This window comes from Ambystoma mexicanum, chromosome 5p, assembly GCF_040938575.1.
Source record: "Ambystoma mexicanum isolate Mex_15411 chromosome 5p, UKY_AmexF1_1, whole genome shotgun sequence".
Classification (NCBI taxonomy): domain Eukaryota; kingdom Metazoa; phylum Chordata; class Amphibia; order Caudata; family Ambystomatidae; genus Ambystoma; species Ambystoma mexicanum.
In genome coordinates, this window is record NC_090930.1 from 763,859,611 (window position 1) to 763,878,705 (window position 19,095).

Sequence of the window (19,095 nt, forward strand, 5' to 3'; positions counted from 1 at the left end):
TTGACCTGCATTTTAACATGCTGCTTTTCACTTTTAGATTCACTTAGTTTGAATCGGATAAAATCTTGATGACAGGCCCTATTTCACTTGGCTCATAAGTGTACATAGACTGAACTTAAAGATTCCTTTAGGCTTAGACTCCAATGATTCCGGCAACTCACCCTGTGCAGTCACATATCTTTCAGTAATGTTCCCAATCACTGGATTAAGGAAATCGGCAGTATAATAAGACTTCTTTATTGCCATTCCTATTGCTGAATTCTCTTCCAAATAAATGTCTTGGCACCCTTTCTTGTCCAACAGGATTTGAATGGGTCCATAATTTATCTCTATCAGTGGTGTATATTCGCGTTCTACCCCTTGCTTCCTCATGTATTCATTTAGGAATACAAATGCATCAGAACCTTTTATTTGTTGTTCCTTTCTGTATTTTAATGCTACTGTAAATTGTCTGGTGAACGCGGGAATGGTAACATCCTTTTTTACCTGCAGTTCTACTGCATATGGTGTCATTTGGGCATAACGGAAAGCTTGTCTTTTGTCCTCAAATTCCGGTGCGGCTCCATCCAACCTGGACCAAACCCTTTGATTTAGAAAGTCTAATATCATACACATCCTGTGCATAATGTCATTTCCCAAATAGAATTTGTTTTGTGTCCCGCTCACAATCCACACATTGTGATGAATACTCTTAGGGCCAATTGTAATCTTTAACATGCATCTTCCTACAATTCTTTGTCCCAACTCAGGGTCATCAATGCCAAAAATGAGTTGATTCTTTATTCTGAACTATGGGATCTCCTCCCTGTCAATTATTTGCTGGAGTACCTTTTAATTATGAAACTCCTTTCATGTTCAAGTGCCAAAGTGCCTTCAATCTTTTCAGGATGCCCATTCACATGGATAGGAATCCTTGGCTGCCTAACTCCCATGTGTATTTCTGAGATGGTTGAAATGTGCTTTTTAAAATTTACCTCTGGAGTGACATTTGGCTTGCATTTTCCTTCATTTAGATAAAAACACAATGGGCCTCATTACGACCCTGCCGGTCCGGAAACAACAGTGGCGGTAAATCCGCCACCACCGTTGTTTCCGGACTGGCTGATTCTGAGTCCTGCAGACAGGAGGTCTCACTCCCACCAGTTCTGACGTGGCGGGAGTAATGCCCCCCGCCTGCAGGCAGAAATGGAAACACCGGCTCTGTCATAGACGGAACCAGTGTTTCCATTGTCCCCATCCCCATGGAGTCCTATTGGACTCCATGGGAATGGGGATTTACGGAATTCTACCTCTGGAATTACTGGGTCATTGGGGTTTTAATGCCCCAGTGATTCCAGCAATCATGGAGGCAGAATGTTATTTTGGGTCCAGCGGCAGCCTGCTGGTTTTTCTGGCACAGCTAAAGCGCTGACTCGGAATGAGGCCCAATGTGTTTTCATCTATTTCTTTTTGCCATTTTGTCTTGGGTCCAAATAAATCTCCAAAGACTGCTTCTATTTTTCTCCTCGCATTTCATCCTGCCACATGAGAATGGCAGTGATGCCGGGCACACAGCCATTCTGAAGATATAATACCATTCCACTTTCTGATTTTGAAGAGTGTTGCATTCTTTTGCACGTTTGCGTTATGCCATATTTTTCTTGGGTCTCAATGGCTTTTTAGCTAAGGACCACAATACTCCATTTACCCCATCAATGAGGGGCGACAACCTCTTCAGGCAATCCATCCCTATGATAAAGTGTATTTCATTAATGGTTGTGAGCAACACTTCCTGTCTCATCTGATGCTTCCCTATCTTTATGTCAACCTCAATGACACCTTCGATAGGTATTTCTTCCCCATTGGAATTGTGCACAGTGCCTTCATTTTGTCTCACCTTTATGTGATTTTGTGGGGATCTCCCTACATTGATACTTTTCACTAGTTCTTTTGACATTATTGCTGCTTGCACACCTGTATCAATCATTGCAAATGCATTACATTTTTCTTCAATAGTAATAGGAGCATAATACCTATATTCAACCTCTTCTAGTACACATTAAATGTGTGAATCTTTGCTGATTTCAGGACTTACTTTGCTTTGCTATTTTTTTGTTACTCTTTGCTAAGCAAATGGGCGTATGAAATTACATTTTACCCTCCTTTTTGCCCACTTCATTTTGAATTTCTTTGTCTATTCTCCTGGGCTCAGAACCCATTTGGAGTGTAGCCACTGACTGCCCCTCTGACTTGGGACCGGTAGTGTTCACACCCCAATTTCTTATTCTACTTTACTCATTGTCTGGGTCGTTGCCAGTTATTTCTACCCTGCAACCTTTCGACTGGATATTTTCACAAGTGTCATGCGACAATCTGTCAACTTCTGGCACATGACACATATCTGTGTTTTGCATGGAGCCTGTCATTCTGTCCCTTGGAATATCTGTGTTTTAAAATACTCCTCAGGTAACTGACATTCATCCTCCTTTTGAGCTACTGTTTCCTCTGTATGGCTATCAACAGTATCAAGTAAGGATAATCAATCTGTTGATCCTAATTCTTTGTATTCTGTTTTACTTTCACATTGGATGTTCTTTTTAAATCTGCTTCCGTGTTTTTTTCAGTTTTTCTTGTTCATTTTCCCCTTTTGTTCTTAATTTTCACAGACCAGAATAGTCTTGTGCAACTCTAAATTGAATCTCCTTTTTTGTGTGTGTTGAAATTCTCTGTCTCACTTTCATTCGTTTCTTGTCTTATTTTTAAATCATTAAACAGTTCAGAACCGACATTAATAGGTGATTCACAGGCATCTGTGTTTTCATCAGTGCAGAGATTATTAACTAGTCACTTATTGTCAGAACACACAAGGTCACTCCTATGACTTTCTGCACCTTCACTTGGCTGTTACTTTTGAACTGCACATAACTTTCCTATCTGTTCAGACAACACTTTGACTTGGGCCTCTAAGCATTGAAACATGTCCTCCCTTTGTGGCCTGGCCCGGTAATGATTAAACACACCCTGATTAGGCCTGTTCTGGTACCTCTCAAGAGATTGAGTTCTATTTGTGTTACCTCGGAATTCATGTGACACAGGAGATAGAGAACTCAGAGTGACCATCCTTTGACCATGGTCGACTGGTGGTGGTGATTGGTTATATTGGCGAGGGGCATCATTCATATTTTGTCTTTCATTTGGTGGAAATTGTCACCTATGCTGGCTTCCATTTTCAATGAATCTATCTACATATCTTGGTCTTTCTTGGTGGGCGTATAGCATCGTATTAGGTTCAAATCTACTCTGAGCCACTGGTGTCTGGTATTGGCCATTGCACATATGATTTCGATTTTTATTTAGGCATGGCATATCATGGTGAAATCCCACTCTGGGAGAATTACCCAAATATCTAGGGCTAATTTAAGAATCCCTATTTCTGGGATCAATGGATTGGAACATAGGTGGAGGCATGCCCCTTTCACTAGATGTCATGTTATTTCTTGCCTGAGTTTGGGCTGATTCTACCTGCATCTTTACAGATTTTACCTCCAAAATTGCTGGTGTGGGTTCTTTAGACCTTGGTTTTGTATCCTTATTCTTATGCCCCTCCTCTCTCTGACCAAATATCACTTTATACAGCTTGGTTCCCTGTTCTATTATCCATTCTACTGGTTTTTCCCTGTCAAATTTATGAATTAGCTGGGATACAATTTCTTTTTGGAGTCCATAAAACTTTGCAGTATTAAATTCTACAGAGTTGGGGTTGAAGGCCACATCAAAGCGTGAAAATGCGGTTTTCCAATTTTGAAGGCATTGGTGATGGGACATATCTGGCTTTGCTTTCATAGTATAAACTGTATTCCTGGCTTCCTATACAGACTAGTAAGGTGACAATTGATGTCTAACCTCTTTCTCAAAGTCTGCCCATGACATATTTCCTGTTCATTGAGACCACGAATGACATGAGAATCTGCTGAATCTAGGGTTAGGTGAAAATACTGTCTATATTTTTCCCTAGGTATCTGGAGGGATTTGAATATATCGTGAATGGTTTATAAATGGTCTTGAATGCAACAATCACCCCCCCTTTAGAAAGGTGTCATTAACGCATTGATGGATTTAATAATTTTTATAGGACTACATGGTGCATTCTGGTTTGTGTCATTTTGTTGCTCATTCCTGTTCTCTTGTGGGCAAGTATGCACGTGAATATTTGCTGGTGATTCAGACCCCACCATAGGGTTCTAACCAGGTCTGGCCACAGAGACAGCTGTTGGTACATTGTTTCCTTGGCCATAGTTGGGATTGGGGTTAGTTCCATTGAATACAGTGCCTTGTCACCTTTCCTGAGACTTGAGACTAAATATTTGCTGTTCTAAGTTCTTGCACTGTCCATGAAGATGTTCTGCAATCTCGTGACACAGATCAGAATTCTCATTCCTGACCTTATTCATTATTGCTTGCAATTCATGCATTTGTGTCTGATACTGATTAAGCACTTTGGCCTTTTTGTCATTTCCTTCCAGTAATTTAAATATCTCTGGTTCCATAGCATGGAATTCTCTATCTTTCTCTTTGTCATCTTCTCTAAGGCTTTGTATTTTCGAAATAGCAACATCTTTGTCTTGTCTTATTTCATCTAACATTGCTTTTAAGTGGGTTATTTCTTGCTCACTCTCATTAAATTGTTTAGTAGCCAGATTGCTGTATTTAGCTAGCAATTCTGTGTCTAGCTCCCTCGTTTTAATTCTGCTTTTAACTGCTGCTCCTGATCACATTCATTGTCCAAACTGCATTTTAACTTGCTAATAACTTCACTGTCATTCCCTTGCATCTTTATGGACCTGTGTAGCAGGAAACACAGTTTTGGCCATAGTCTGATGATGCAGTTTTTCTCCTCCTTGCATTCTAGTGCTCAGAATAGCCTAAGGAGGCACACCTGCACAATGCTTCCTTCATCAACAATGTTTTCAAATGTCTCCTGTTCTACCTCTGTGGTAATTCTGTCTTTCCATATTGTCACATTTTCTGAGGACCAGACTGCATGGGTATAAAGATAATTTGACAATTCAGAAAGCTCAGCCTGGATCTGGGACTTGGACATGGCGACACTATTGCCAATGGCACTATAATGAGAGTCAAATGAGCACAAAGTACTGCACTACCTCACAGCACTAATTCAGCTAATGAGTGCACAATATGGTTATGCTTTAGAATGCAGGGCCACACCCAGTAACTGTTTTAAAGTTTCCAAATGGCCAACAGAGCAAATATGTTGGATATATTTTGGGGTTATAGCTATTACTTCGTGGTATTTTTTTATTATGGTGGTATTTGGTGGTATTTTTATAGTGGTGAGACCGATTTCAGAATACTGCCTAATAATTATTTTTTACCAAGGTCGCTAACAACAAACAAAATACTGGACTTGATGCACTTTGGATAGATGGTTATTGCCTTCCTGTGGTACCTTAGGTGCAATACCACACTGTTCCCTTTTGGCTGAGTTTCAACAATTGTAAAACATGGAATTGAAATACTACACATTCATTCAATCTCTTTAGATAAACAGCTCACTGCGGCTACTTTACTTTGAGATATTTCTTACCACATATCTGCATCTCCCTAAGCATGTAAAAAAAAGGAGCTGCATGCAGAATAAATATGAGACTAAAGTACTTTTTGAATCTGTTTTGTTAAATAGAAATATGCAAGTTACACAGATTGACACTTATGCCCACATTGTACTTCACAGTGCAAGTACATTACTTCATGCAGTAGCTTTCAGTGCTTTATCTGTGCAAAGCCCTGCCAACTGTTCTTGGCCTCATGAAACTTGGCAAGAAAAATACACTTTAAAAAAAACAGTAAAACTTTAAGAAATATGTAAATCGTAGTGCATGCACATTGAATTTATAATCTATAATACAGCACCTAAAATGAAGTGAACTACTTAACATAGGCTACCTGATATCATTCACATCACCAGCCCCTCACTTGACCTCATATTTACCTAGATTTGTTGGCGGTATTCCTTACTCAATTTGGTAAGGAAATCTTCCCCAGTCTTTCTGCCTGCCTCGCACAGGGTCAACCCAGACAAGGGCAGCTTCAGCATCAGTCAGCTTGCCAGCATTGAAGTCTGTCTGCCCAGCCAGCCCTCAGCTCATTGTTTTGCCAGTTCCCAAAGAGAAAAAGAATCCTACTCTGTCTCAAAACTCTTTTTTATCAAACGACTTGTCAGTCAAGGAAATCACCTCCCCTTGAGTAGATAATTCCACTAAAATGGCACATGATTTCATTGCTGAAGGGCAAAAAGATACACCTCTCTAGCGCTTCATGCTCTAATTCAATGCCATGTTTTCAGTATAACAGATCTTCACATTTCTTCTAGTTTACCACCCAGCGCAGATTCAGTCTGCACGTTTAAATTCTCATTTTCAGAGCATCATGCAATTTTCTGAATCTGCACCCAGCTTATTTCATCATGTAATAATTTGCACTAAATGTTATTAACGGATTCAGTTACATGTTAACTGGGGTTGGATTAATTAGTAGGTTAGATAATGTTAGTATTATATATTTAATGCAGCTCAGTTCATTGAAACAGCATCATGGAGCAAAGTGATCAATCTCTGTGCATTGGCATCCATGTAATTCTGCCTGAGACTCTCACGCCTGAGCCCAGAAATGTGTTTCACACGCTTGTCCCCAGTTGAAGTTCAAACCCACACTAAAATGTGAATGCTACAATGCTGAGTCTAAATGTTGAAATTTGGAGCCCATACTCCTACACACATAAATTGCAATTGAAAAGCATTATCACCCTACTATGGCATCACCACAAGGAAATATGAAAGTCATAGTTTCACTAAACTGAAATTACATACCTGCACACCTACCTTGATGCTGTTGCCTAAATGAATGCTCGGCAGGTCACTCCTAATGCTGCTCCGTCTGATGCCTCACATCAGCTCAGAGCTCTCATTCAGCCAGCTCTCACTCATAAGAAAACACCCTACCTTTCTTACAAAACTCTAAATGGGCTGACAAACACCCATCTACAACATAAAATTGTACATGGGTAACTATCAACCAAGGTGAAATATTTCACAGTTTCTGTGCCATTCTTCTGGTTATATGCTAGCTTATCATCTTATTTAGATGTAAGTTTCTCCTCCTTGTACATTTCCACCTTGTCCATTTAAAACTTATCCACCACCAGTTTTGAGAACATCTCTAAATTTGGGAGGCCTTCAAGACTCTGCACATTTGAGTTTTCTGCTGTTCGTTCGAAAGCGTTGTACTACTTCTGAGGGCTCATCTGAGTAGTGCTTGATTGTCCCTGCAAGACAATTTTCTCGAGGGGTCTATTTGCGAACTAGATCCTTCTTTGTACCAACCATTTATGGAATCCTTTTCCCTCTTTTTTACCCTTTGTATGGGTGTTTTCATCATTTTAATCAGGAATTTGTTTCTTTTAAAATTGTGTTTTAGAATCTCATTATCAAACCAGCACTAATTCAATGCTGTCCCTGAATGAGCTAAGTAATAATAGGTATAAATAAGTTAAACCACTTACGTTTAATTTCCATTAGTGTTAACGTCAGCTAATAAAGACCAATAAATTGCAAATTGAACCAGGTCCCTGCATTTTTCCTGGGACCAGAGGTATGAGTGATGGGGCGGGGTGCTTCCTCCAGCTAGTGGATGATGGACTCCTGGGTGGTATGGAGAGGATCACTGAGTAACACCCCTATATGCCCCATCACTGGAAAGGGCACAGTTACATGCTGCAATCCCATGTCCCCTCCTTTTCAGGGAGGTGAACCTGAACCTCAACACCTCTTCCAGCCCCAAAGGCACTACACTCTCTCCTGTCAAGGAAATTAAGATCTCCCTCCCTACCAAACAACCTTACACCCCCTGCTGCTACTAAACCCCAGACTGATGCTAAACTTGGGCATTGAGTGACAGTAAAACAGTCATGGTGAAAACTGAGAGAGAAAAGTGTCGGAGATGTGCCCTTTAAACATTTCTCAGGGTATGGGAAGTCATTTCAGAGCAATAATGTTTCACACAATGTGTGAAGAGATGATCCCTCTTGAGAGCTTAAAAGATTTCCCAACCTCACACATACTACAGCGGTCAGCGTTGACCTGGAGGATTGTTCAAATGCATTATAATCGTATGTTTCAATCCATTATTCCTAAGGGAATAAAAGTGTAATTTCATCAACAGTGTTTTCCTTACCACATAAACTGTTAATGAGGCAGGGCAAAGCTTTCCCAATGACAGAAGTCCACAAAGAGACTGAAGCTTTCACAGACAGTAGAGTGAGGTTGTGTAGTTTCTTTCCTCTTGCAATGTGTAGATTCATACCTTTCAGATTGTGTTTCTAAGCCTTTGTTTGTCCATTCTTTGAAGTGTCTTGTGCCCCCACCCCCGAAGCCTTTAAAGAACACAGATTGAAGACCACTTTCTTTCTTTGGACATTGGAACACGTGAGCTGCTTTATTTAACCCTGTTGAATTGTCAAGATTTTTGGTAGTGCACAATGCCTGAATATGAGCATTCTATCCCCTAAAAAATGATGCCTCCCATTTCTGTTGACTTTCTGTGTGGCCTGGGTGTATGATAGTGTGTGCACCATTAGCAGTGCTGCACATTACTCACTAGCAAGGTCCATGCTGTGGACCCAGAGCTACCATAATTTGGCATTACTTCCAGTGAGGTTCCAAGGAAAAAATAGACAATGGAATGGTGGACTCACTTCAAAATGGAATGTCATGATGTCGACTGATAATTGTTTGAATATGATCTTCCGCCAGGGAAAATACTGCACTGTGCTGTCCCTGCTGTGTTTTTGTTCAAGAATGCATTGTCACGTAAGGTGCACACCGCTGAAAGGTACGCACTGGGACTCATTATAACATTGCCTGTACCCTGGTGGTAGAGCAGCCAGGATAACAGCAAATGTTGTTACTGTTTCCGGCCCCGGTCCGATGGCATTGCCGCCAGATTACGGGTGCTGTAGTGACAGTGTTAATCGCCATTCATGAAGTCCTATACGACTCCATCAGGGGATTTGCTGTCAATACATGCACCAGCCATACCGGTTTCCGGTAATGAGGGCTTTTTTTGCTGGCAGGGCGCTGCTGTAACACAGGTGCCCCACCGGCAAACCTGTAGTCAGCTGGTCTGGTAAAGTGCTGGTATACAGCATTTTTTACCGGACCACTGACATGGAATGAGGCTCACTGTACTGTGTACCACTCTAGTTTACCATCTTATCCTTTCCTAGTTCTTCATTTGTGTTGCACCAGTTTGAAATGGCATGCATTTCCCTGAAATGCTACTACCATATATTATGTCATATTTTGTATAACTCGTGATAGTTATATAGCACCATCATGTTCAACCCCGATGCACCTTTTGGACTTTTCTTACCTGCCAGTAGCATGCACTTCTCGATGCTGCTTGTTCCACTTCAGGTGGGACACAATTTACCCTTCCTCCCATTGGATGTACAAACATCAAGATATGCCCAAGCTGCCTTAATTATGATAGGCAACATCCGTATTCGGCCTCTGTGAACAGACAATAGGTTCAGTAGCTGTATTCTCTTGATGGTTGTTTTAAAGGGGATAGGATACAGTACCACAACAATGGGTTGTTTTTCAACATACTACTCCATGTACTGAAGATGATTGGTTTGTTATAGTTTGGCCTCATTACAGGGTTTTTGGTAAAACCCGCCGGTAGGTGGTGGGTTACTGGCAACCCTGTAACACCCCTATTGCCACCTGAAATCCCTGTGCCACTGGGATATCACAAGCAGCAGTGCTAACAGTAAATCCCCATTTCCATGGAGTCTGTTAAGACTCCATGGAAATGGGTTAACTGAAGCACAAGCACTGATGCTAATGGTGCGGGTGCTTCAGTGACAACCATGCCAGTAGGGGCCTGAAAACATGGCAGGTCATGCCTGCCAGGGGATCTGTGGCCCCTACCGGCTTTGTTGTAGTATGGTGGTGCAGAAAGGGTGCCAGAACGTTGCTACTTATAAAGAGGGTCAAATCTGTCTCCCTAAGTGAGTGAGGGTATGCCCAGATGTTGGTCCCTGTACAGTAGGGAACCAAGCTTCAACTCACTGAGGAGGCCTAACAAGGCTGAAACATGTCTGGGTTTGCTTGTGCTTCTGTGCAGGGGTGGTCATGGCATAGCAGTTCAGGATGATCTGTTGCCATTGGAAGCATAAAAGGGACACTTTTCACAGCTCTACATCTCAAAGTACAGAAATCAGCTCATAGAGGACTTAAAGTAATTAGGAGTGGGGGAGATTCTGGATGCCCACCATCAAGACAAAGTCCTAATCAGTGCCTTAATAAGGCTATTAAAAATCAAAGTGTACACACCATCACAATGCTCCTCTTGCCCCAAACAGTTGTGTCGTCCTCCCTGCTTGTCCCTGTGTAAAGAATGGAGGGGGGTTATCTGTACACCTGCCCCCTATATGGAAGAGTAGAAGCACAGAGCACCCCAGTCAAGATTCTCTGTTGTTGGTAGCAATGGACGAGCAATCAAGGCTTAGCTCTCAGGAGGTGATGCAGGCTGGTTCTAAAGTAAGTGTAGTCCCCAAGCCCCCACAAAGGAATGTCCACACACTACAAATAGGCTCATGTTATGTACACAATCACAATAACACACTTTGTACTTACGATGATCTAAAATGTTAAATATATACAGTTTCTACGTGGCATCACAAGTACTCTTTGATTCCATTAAAATGCATTAACTGTACTCAGTTCAAAAGTCATACAAATCAGTAAATAATATGAACCAACAATAGACTTAGGAGGAAAAGCAATTGGTTAAACAATAGGTAGAATACTTGCCCCATTATCTAGACACAGTTCTGTGTGAGGATCCCCCCACATGGGCAACCTGTAAATAAAGATATAATACAAGCACAGATCATATATTGTTTGTATGAGTTTTATTTCCCTCTAAAAAGGTTCTACCGCTCCATTATACCTGGTCAGGTAGAGTTCAGCTTCGAGTCGTTGACGGATCATCCTTGAGCCGCTCCCTTTAAAGCAGGAGCCACAGATTGTTGAGATCCCTCGATGAACTGGTGAACAACGGCGTTGAGGCAGCAGCTTTGGTCCTGGCAGTGTGCGTCGACAATCAGTCGTGGATATCCTGCGAAGATGAGGGATGCAGTGCACCTCCACAACGATAGTTTGTTGCCACAAAGAGTTTATGAAGAACTTTGGCGCAGCAATGGCGTCGAGTCTTCAGCTTCTCTGCAGTCTTCAGGTAGTGGGAAACCTTCCGGCGGATGCTTCTCGGCACGTCGGCAGCCTTGAGTTTCTCCGGCGGGAAAAAGCGGTCGGCGATGCTGGCGAGAGTGTCCTTGAATTCAAAGTGTCTTAATCAATGAAGTGTTGCGGCTCCGGTCGTCGGCGGCTCGGTGTCAAGCAGTTCCCGCTTCTGGGCCACACAGCTTCGCGGGCCTCCAGAGGTTATAGCAAACTTGTGAACCCTGGTCGACGACAGACAGCTGTCCGGTGCTTCTCTTCATTCTGCTCGGGAGTCCCCGTCTCTGGTTGACAGTCATTCGAAGGCTGACTTCCAAGGCGCTTTCTCAAAGGTTAGCCTGTGCACGATGGTCCCTCATAGCTCGGGAAGAGGTCTCCCAGCCAGGTCCTCTTTTGGATGAGTCCCCGACGGCACGGCAGCTTTCAGATTGCGTCGAAGGGAAACAGCAGTTGAACTTCTTCTTCAGGCTCGGCTCTCGAGATCAAGCATCAGGTTTCAACTTCAGCTTCTGAATGATTTCCATCATTGACAGGTCCCCAGATATACTGTTTGGTTTCTCATTCACTCTGCTGGTCACACTCAGGCAATCAATCATCCAGAAGGGCATTCATGTCGGCAGGCAGCCAATCAGGCTCACGGTGCATGCAGGCCATTCTCCTCCCTCCAGAAACTCACAACAAGGAATGTGTATTGGGACAAGTACCCAGTCATTCAACACTCCACACTGCATTCATACCGGTTTCGGGCAGGGCTGACTCAATCTTTGTGTCACATACCAGAAACCAGACACCCATAAGAAGAAGTGCATATTGGTCACACACTCCATTCACCCAGGTCCCATCCAAAGGGTGAACTCACAACATACAGTCACTGGGAAGGCTCCAGCCAGTCTGGCCTGGACTTCCCCATACACCATATATGGAACTTCTGCTCAACAGTAAATCAGGGAAGGGGACAGGGTCAGGGCTTCCCTGGACTTTGGGAAAACAAGGTAACGGCAGTAGAAAGCAATAGGCCACAGGGGCCTTCTTATCTCCTATCAGGAATCTACTGAATCCAATGGCAGGGCATGGGTATCCCAAAATGTAGGATACTCAGAGCACCTGTCAAATTCAGTATGGAGCTGCCACCAGCTCACACCAGGATCTGTGGGTCACACACAGGTGCCCAAAAACGTACACTAGGGGTACAGGCTTGTGCCCCCACCCAGGAGTGCCATAAGGTTATCCCAAGGGTCTGTATACCAAACCAAAAAGAGCAAGATTTGCACTGCCAAGAGTGGACTCCCACATGGACACCTGGGCAGAAAACAATACAGAACACATGAAAAAGGACTACAGAACAGGGACAGGGAGGCCCTGTCCCTCTAGTGCCTTTCCAGCATCACAGTCACCCCCCAGATTGAGGTTAAGGTGGTCTAATCTCCCACGAGATTGACACTCTCATCCAGATGGTCAAAATACCTTCTGGAAAGGCCATCTGCATGATTGTGACTCTTCCCTGGTCTGTGCTCAATGGTGAAGTCTACCCCTTGCGGGCTAATGGACCCCCTGAGCAGTTTCGGGGTTTCACCCTTGATCTGCATAAGCCAATTTAAGGGCTTATGATCTGTTTGGACTTTGAAGGTAGACCCTGTAAGGTATGGCCTTAAATGCCTAAGGCTCCAAACTATACTGAAACATTCCCTTTCAACAATAGTCCACCTACGTTCTCTACCCTTGAGTTGTCTACTGATGAATATGATTGGATGTTCCCTCCCTTTGCCATCTAGCTGGGACAAGATAGCTCCAATTCTTTTGTCGCAGGCCTCAGTCTGAACGATAAAGGTTTTCTGTAGTCAGGTGCACACAACACAGGTGCCCTACACAGACTTCTTTCAAGCCAACAAAGGCTCTCTGACAGTCTTTTGTCTGTTAGGGAGAATTCTCATGATATGGCTAATTTCCCTCTCCTAGTGAGTCCCCCAGCAGCTTTGCTGGATTCTGGAGTTTATTTTTTCACTTGGTCAGAGTGTGAGCTTTTCCCCCACTCTTACCCATGTTTTGCCATGTGTCTTTTACGTGTTTTTATGATTGTGGACTCTGAAGTACCGCACTTCAGTAGTCCCCTTCTTTTGTGCGTTACACAGCACCTTCCGTGCAGTGACACAGGGTTGTCCTTTTTAGACTTCCCACCGACTCCATTTCTGATGCTGACTACAGTCCCCCAGAAAAGGGTAAAGTTGCCATTAACTTTACTTAGTCATTTTAACCACAGATCCAGTACACCCCATTTTAAATGGAGTACTGGAAAGTGTTACTTTGTATCCCTTTGTATCTGTACCTCCTAGAGCATTGCTTTGCTCTTTTAACATTTAGACTTGGCTGGTGGCAGTGGTATCTACTCTAACCTTTCTACCGCGATTATACTATATAAATGTGTTATTGTTTTAGGCTATTATATTGGCCTCGAACTTAAACCGCTTGACCAAATACTTTTTCTTTTGGCTCCCGTTGGGTTTATTCGCCATTTCTTTTTGTTAAAGTCCTTCTTGCGTTTTACTTTGCGTGGCAAACCAGGTTTGCCTTCTTTGTTCACCGTCTTTGGCTTGCTTCTGCTAAGAAGCCCTCCTCCAGGCGCCTGGGTGTCTAGGTGGGCTGAATGTGAGGGAGGGGTGTAGTCACCCCCTGCACAGGGTATCCTAGGAAACCCAAGTCACACTTTGCCATGATTGGCTGAGGTGGTTGTCCGGACTGGACAACCCCCCTGCTGCGTGATTGACAGCCAGGCTGTGTGAATGTGGGATTTTCGCATAAAAGGCAGGTCTCTTGGGCTAGAAGTCAGAGTCGCCACTGGAACTACAAGGAGCCGAAGAGAAGCAGAGAAGAAGACGGCTGCTGCAACTATCCCATCCCGGGGAAGCGCTGCTGCAGTCCTGAACTATCTACCCTTCGACGACCAGAAAAGATCCAGTCCGGAGTCTTCTTCCCTTGAGCCTGGTGGGGATAACCAGCTCATCTTCCACAGCCAGAGGATCTTCTTCTTGGTCGAAATTGCTGCACACTGCTGTAGTGGTTTGGATAGCCATCTGAAGAGCCTCTCCTGTTTTTAAGGAGCGCACCTTTTATTCACCGTCGCTGCTGCCGGCTTCATCTCTGTGTGGTGCAGACCCCTCCAGACGTCCTCCTTCGCACCGAAGCTCCAGGAACCGTGGGTCTGCAGGAAACCAACAGGAACAACTGCCGTGGCACCAGCTTCTTCATTGAATAAGGTACTGTGTTCTGCTTTTAGGAATCAGGGTAAATCCCTTTTCTTCATCTCCAAGGCTTGCCCTTGTCTTCCCTCCTTCTTATAACTTTTGCTTCCTCTGTTGACAATATCTAAATACTCCTGGCAATGTTGAATCTTGAACTGTCTGACTGTGTGATCCTCGACAACAGGAACACGGTTCCACTTGACACTGGCTCCGGCCTATTGACTTTTGAATTTCTGTAAAATAGTGTTCTCTGATTCTGTCTGCCTTGACAAAAGTATTGCCTATAATTTTTGCCCCCAACTCTCTCTGGTTAACTCAGGTGCTAAGTGTTTTTTGCCCCGGTAACATTTCTTGATGCGGATACGCGTTTCTTTAGTAATACCAAACTGTCATTACTGTCAAAAAGTGATTGCAAGTATATTCCCGGTAACGTCTATTGTTTCATAACACCGGTTCGTTAAAACATAGGGTACTTACCTTGAGTTTGAGTGTACCAAAGTGAATTGGTTGGTTGTAGTGTATTTTACGTGTGGTTTTGAATTAATAGAAGTGTTGTGTTTATAACAGATGGTTTAAAAATAAATGTACTTATATTTTTTACCTGAAACCTTGAGTCAGTGTTTGCTTGAGTCACAGTAATTGTGGTCCCTTTGTGTAATCTCTGCTACTGCTAATATACTCTTGAGATAAGCCTGGCTGCTCCACTACTGCTACCACTTTAACATAGTAGTACAGGCTTGTACCAAAGGTAAACAAAGGTAAAACTTGTATTGCGACCTGTAGTCTTAATTGTGTGTAGTGGTCCCTAAGGGCACTGCACAGGATTCTGCCTAACACCGTGCAGTTAACCTTCCTTGGTTGTTTGGCCGAAGCCAGAGCTGTCGGAGGTGCAGCTATGGTTGCATAGTCTGCCATGAAGTCGCGATAATACCCAGTGAGGCTCAAAAAGGCTCTCACCTGGGTTTGAGTAGTGGGAGTCTCACAGTCATGTACATCCTGTACTTTACTGGGGAGAATTTGGATTTGACCCCCTCCTATATCATGACCAAGATATGTGACTTTCCCCAGATCTCTCTGGCACTTGGTGGCCTTGACAGTGTGGTTAGCCCCTTTCAAGGCCTGCAACACCTTATCCAGATGAGTCAAATGCTCTTCCCAGGTGGAACTGTAGACAGCAATGTTGTCTAAGTAGGCCACACAAAAGGCCTCCAGCCCACTGATTGCATTGTTGACTAATCTTAGGCATGGCTCTATACTGGTACAGCCCCTCAGGTGTCGTGAATGCAGTCTTTTCATTGACATGGTCCGTCAGGGCTATTTGCCAATAGCCTGAGGTAAGGTCAAAGGTGCTCAAAATGTATGGTGTCCATGAGCTCATTAGCCCAGGGCAATGGGTGCACGCCAGTTTTGGTGATGCACTGACCCCTCTGTAGTCCACGCAGAACCGCCAATCCTTGGTACCTGCCTGGGAACTTGCCTTGTGGACAAGGACCACTGGACTGGACCAGGGACTGGGTTAGGGATCTGTAACACCCAGATCCAACATCTTGGCGACCTCAGCCTGGATGTGGTCCTTAACAGTGTCTGACATCCTGTAGCATCTGTTTTTGACAGGTACGCTGTCACCAATGTAAATTTCGTGCCTGCACAATGGAGTGAGGCCTGGTGTCAGCGAGAACAGAGGCTCATACGTCTGGAACAAAGCCCTGCAGGCCCTCTGCTGCTCTGGTGTCAGATCTGGAGAGAGATGCACTCCCTCCACTGAGCCATCCTGAGTGTTGCTATGCAGCAAATCTGGAAGGGGCTCACTCTCATCCTCTTCTTGCTCGGATGGCAGCAAGAGACATGAGACTTCCGCTCGCCTATGGAAAGACTTGAGCCTGTTGACGTGGAATACCTGAGGGGCTACCCCAGGGACTTCCATGTCAACCAGATATTTTTTTTTTCCCTTTATTGTTTTGGTTTTCATAAACCTTTCCAAAACTTCAATTACAAGATAATTTGATAAAATAAAACATAATACAATGAAATAGATAAAATGTGATAAAACTTAATACAATAAGACATACTGCAGTACAACATAACTTTGAAAGTCTCATATTATGCAATGGTGATGACAGATCGGTCAAGATCTTATTTAGGCTACTGAACAGATATTATGCAGGTAATCAATCACTTGTAGTTTTAAAGAAACTGAGGACCCGTGTAGCATTTCACACCACAACTTTTCTCTATCTACAAACGATATATCCCTGACAAAGTTTGCAAAATAATCAATTCTATGTTGCAAAGGTTTGGGACACACCAGAAGCAAATACATTAGAGATTCATCCGTACCAACTTGCTGCAAAATCTACAGTATTTTCCGGTTACATCCGCCATACCCCATATATTCAAGACCTGATTTGTATTTAAGACATTGAACCTGAAGCGCATGGTCTTATTCCTAAAGGATCTCGAGGGGCATTTCACCAGATACTCTTCTGGTCAGGGGTACCATTTCCAAAAGGATATTGCTTGGCTATATAGATCAGAATATAGTATGAAAGCATTATTTTGAAGCCAGTCAAATGCTTTTAATATATCTTTCACCTTCCCGGATTACTGATCAGGGTTTGAAGAGAAAAACCCAGATTGGTTAGGGTTTTCACACAGGTATGTTTCAGGGAGTACATGAAAGTGTCTTTCAGCTCTGCCCTTAGATGATAATAAAGAGAATCCTCCTTTGCAACTAAGCATTTTCGCAGCAGAGCTAATTTTTTTGCATACATTATGCTGGTAATTGATTGAAGACCCAGTTCGTATCGGATCAATTCTAATGGTATACATTTCGGAAGGAAGTATAGGAGTTTTCGCCATATCATTGAGTCTAGTTGTCTTAGGTATACACCCACATCGTTAGATAAAAATTCTAATCCATATGTAAGCCTTGGGATAACTTTTAAATGATAAAACTGAATACATGGGGCATAGGTAAACTTCCCATATTTCCTTTTGATAGCCCTGATTTGATTTATAGACTCTTTCACTTTCATGAGGAGATTATTTTTCTGTACCATAGACGATTGTAGGCTGTCATAACCCAGAAAACCCAGTATTGTTTAATTCTTGAGTCGCACTCCACAACAACCCCATGTTAGCATGGAGGGTCTCACTCTTTTGCTACCAGCATGAAGAATTGCAGTTTTTCCTAGATTAATTACCAATTTCCTTTCGCTATGAATGCCTCAAAGGCTTTAATCAGTCTCTGCAAACCGATCTTTGTGCCATCTATTAAAGGAAAGTAATCGGCATATGCAACCCACTGAATAGATAGATTGAGAATTAAGCTTCGGGGTAGTGTCTTGCGTTCAAGGTCAGTCCTTTCAATGCAAAAAATATTTCAAACGAACGTAGCATATGTCCAAATCATGTGAGATTTTGAATGATGTTTAATTTCCAAAAGAACAACAGCCGACACGTGTTTCGACCCCTGGTCGTTGTCAAGGCTGTATACATCATATGTATAAAATAACAACATTGGTGACAATGTACATGACAGTGAAATTATCATTAGATCATAGAGTTAAACATAAAACCATAAAAAAACATAAAAACAGAAGATACGTCATACCACATTGTATCATGTACCAGGTCAGGATTTGATGGTAGGAGTCAGAGCGGGATGAGAATTCAATTCCAAATGATAGAAAGAAAATATAAAGTTGCAAAAAGCAAATTGGCAATTGTTGTCCTTCCATTGTATTCAATATGCACTAATATATGGTCTTAAGAAATGTATCCTTGATACATAAACACCAAGCTTATGCAGGGTTTGTGAGGTATTCCATCTGTCAGTACCCGATATGACCAAAATATAACAGGAATTTAGAAATCTAAATAGTGTATCCTGTATATACTAAAATAATTAGAATGAAGACTACTCACCCTGAAGTTAGATCCAATGTCATTAACAACTGAATAGATAGATCACCGATTTTAGGGGCAATTAGGCCGCCCTTGTTTAGGGCCTTAGCCGCCTGAGAGACATATAAATTAAAGAGAGTCGCTGCTAATCTACAGCCTTGTTTCAGGCCATTTTAGGTTGTTATTATATTCCACAGTAGACCCCTATTGTTCAGCCTCACTTTCATGACTGTATCGGAGTGCAGGTATATGATCATATCCAATAAACCGCTCTCTATCCCTAGCAATGCTAAGGTTTTCCACAGGGTCGGCCTGACGACCAGGTCAAATGCCTTTGTGAGATCCATTGAGGCGATATGTACATTCTCCAGTGATTTTAGCTTAAGGCTCAAAAGTTGGGTTACTAGTAGACCACCGGCATCTGTCCCCATCTGATTTCTAAAACCAATCTGTCTGCAGTCTACGATGGAATTCATATCTATCCACACTGTCAGTTTCTCCAGAATCAAGACTGCAAAGATTTTAGATACAATGTTTAAGAGAGTAATTGGTCTATATATTAGGTCTCGGGAGGATAGCTCAGCGGCAACGTGCTCGCCTTGGAAGCAAGACCACACAGAGCAACACAGGTTCGATCCCCGGGTCCGTGCTTA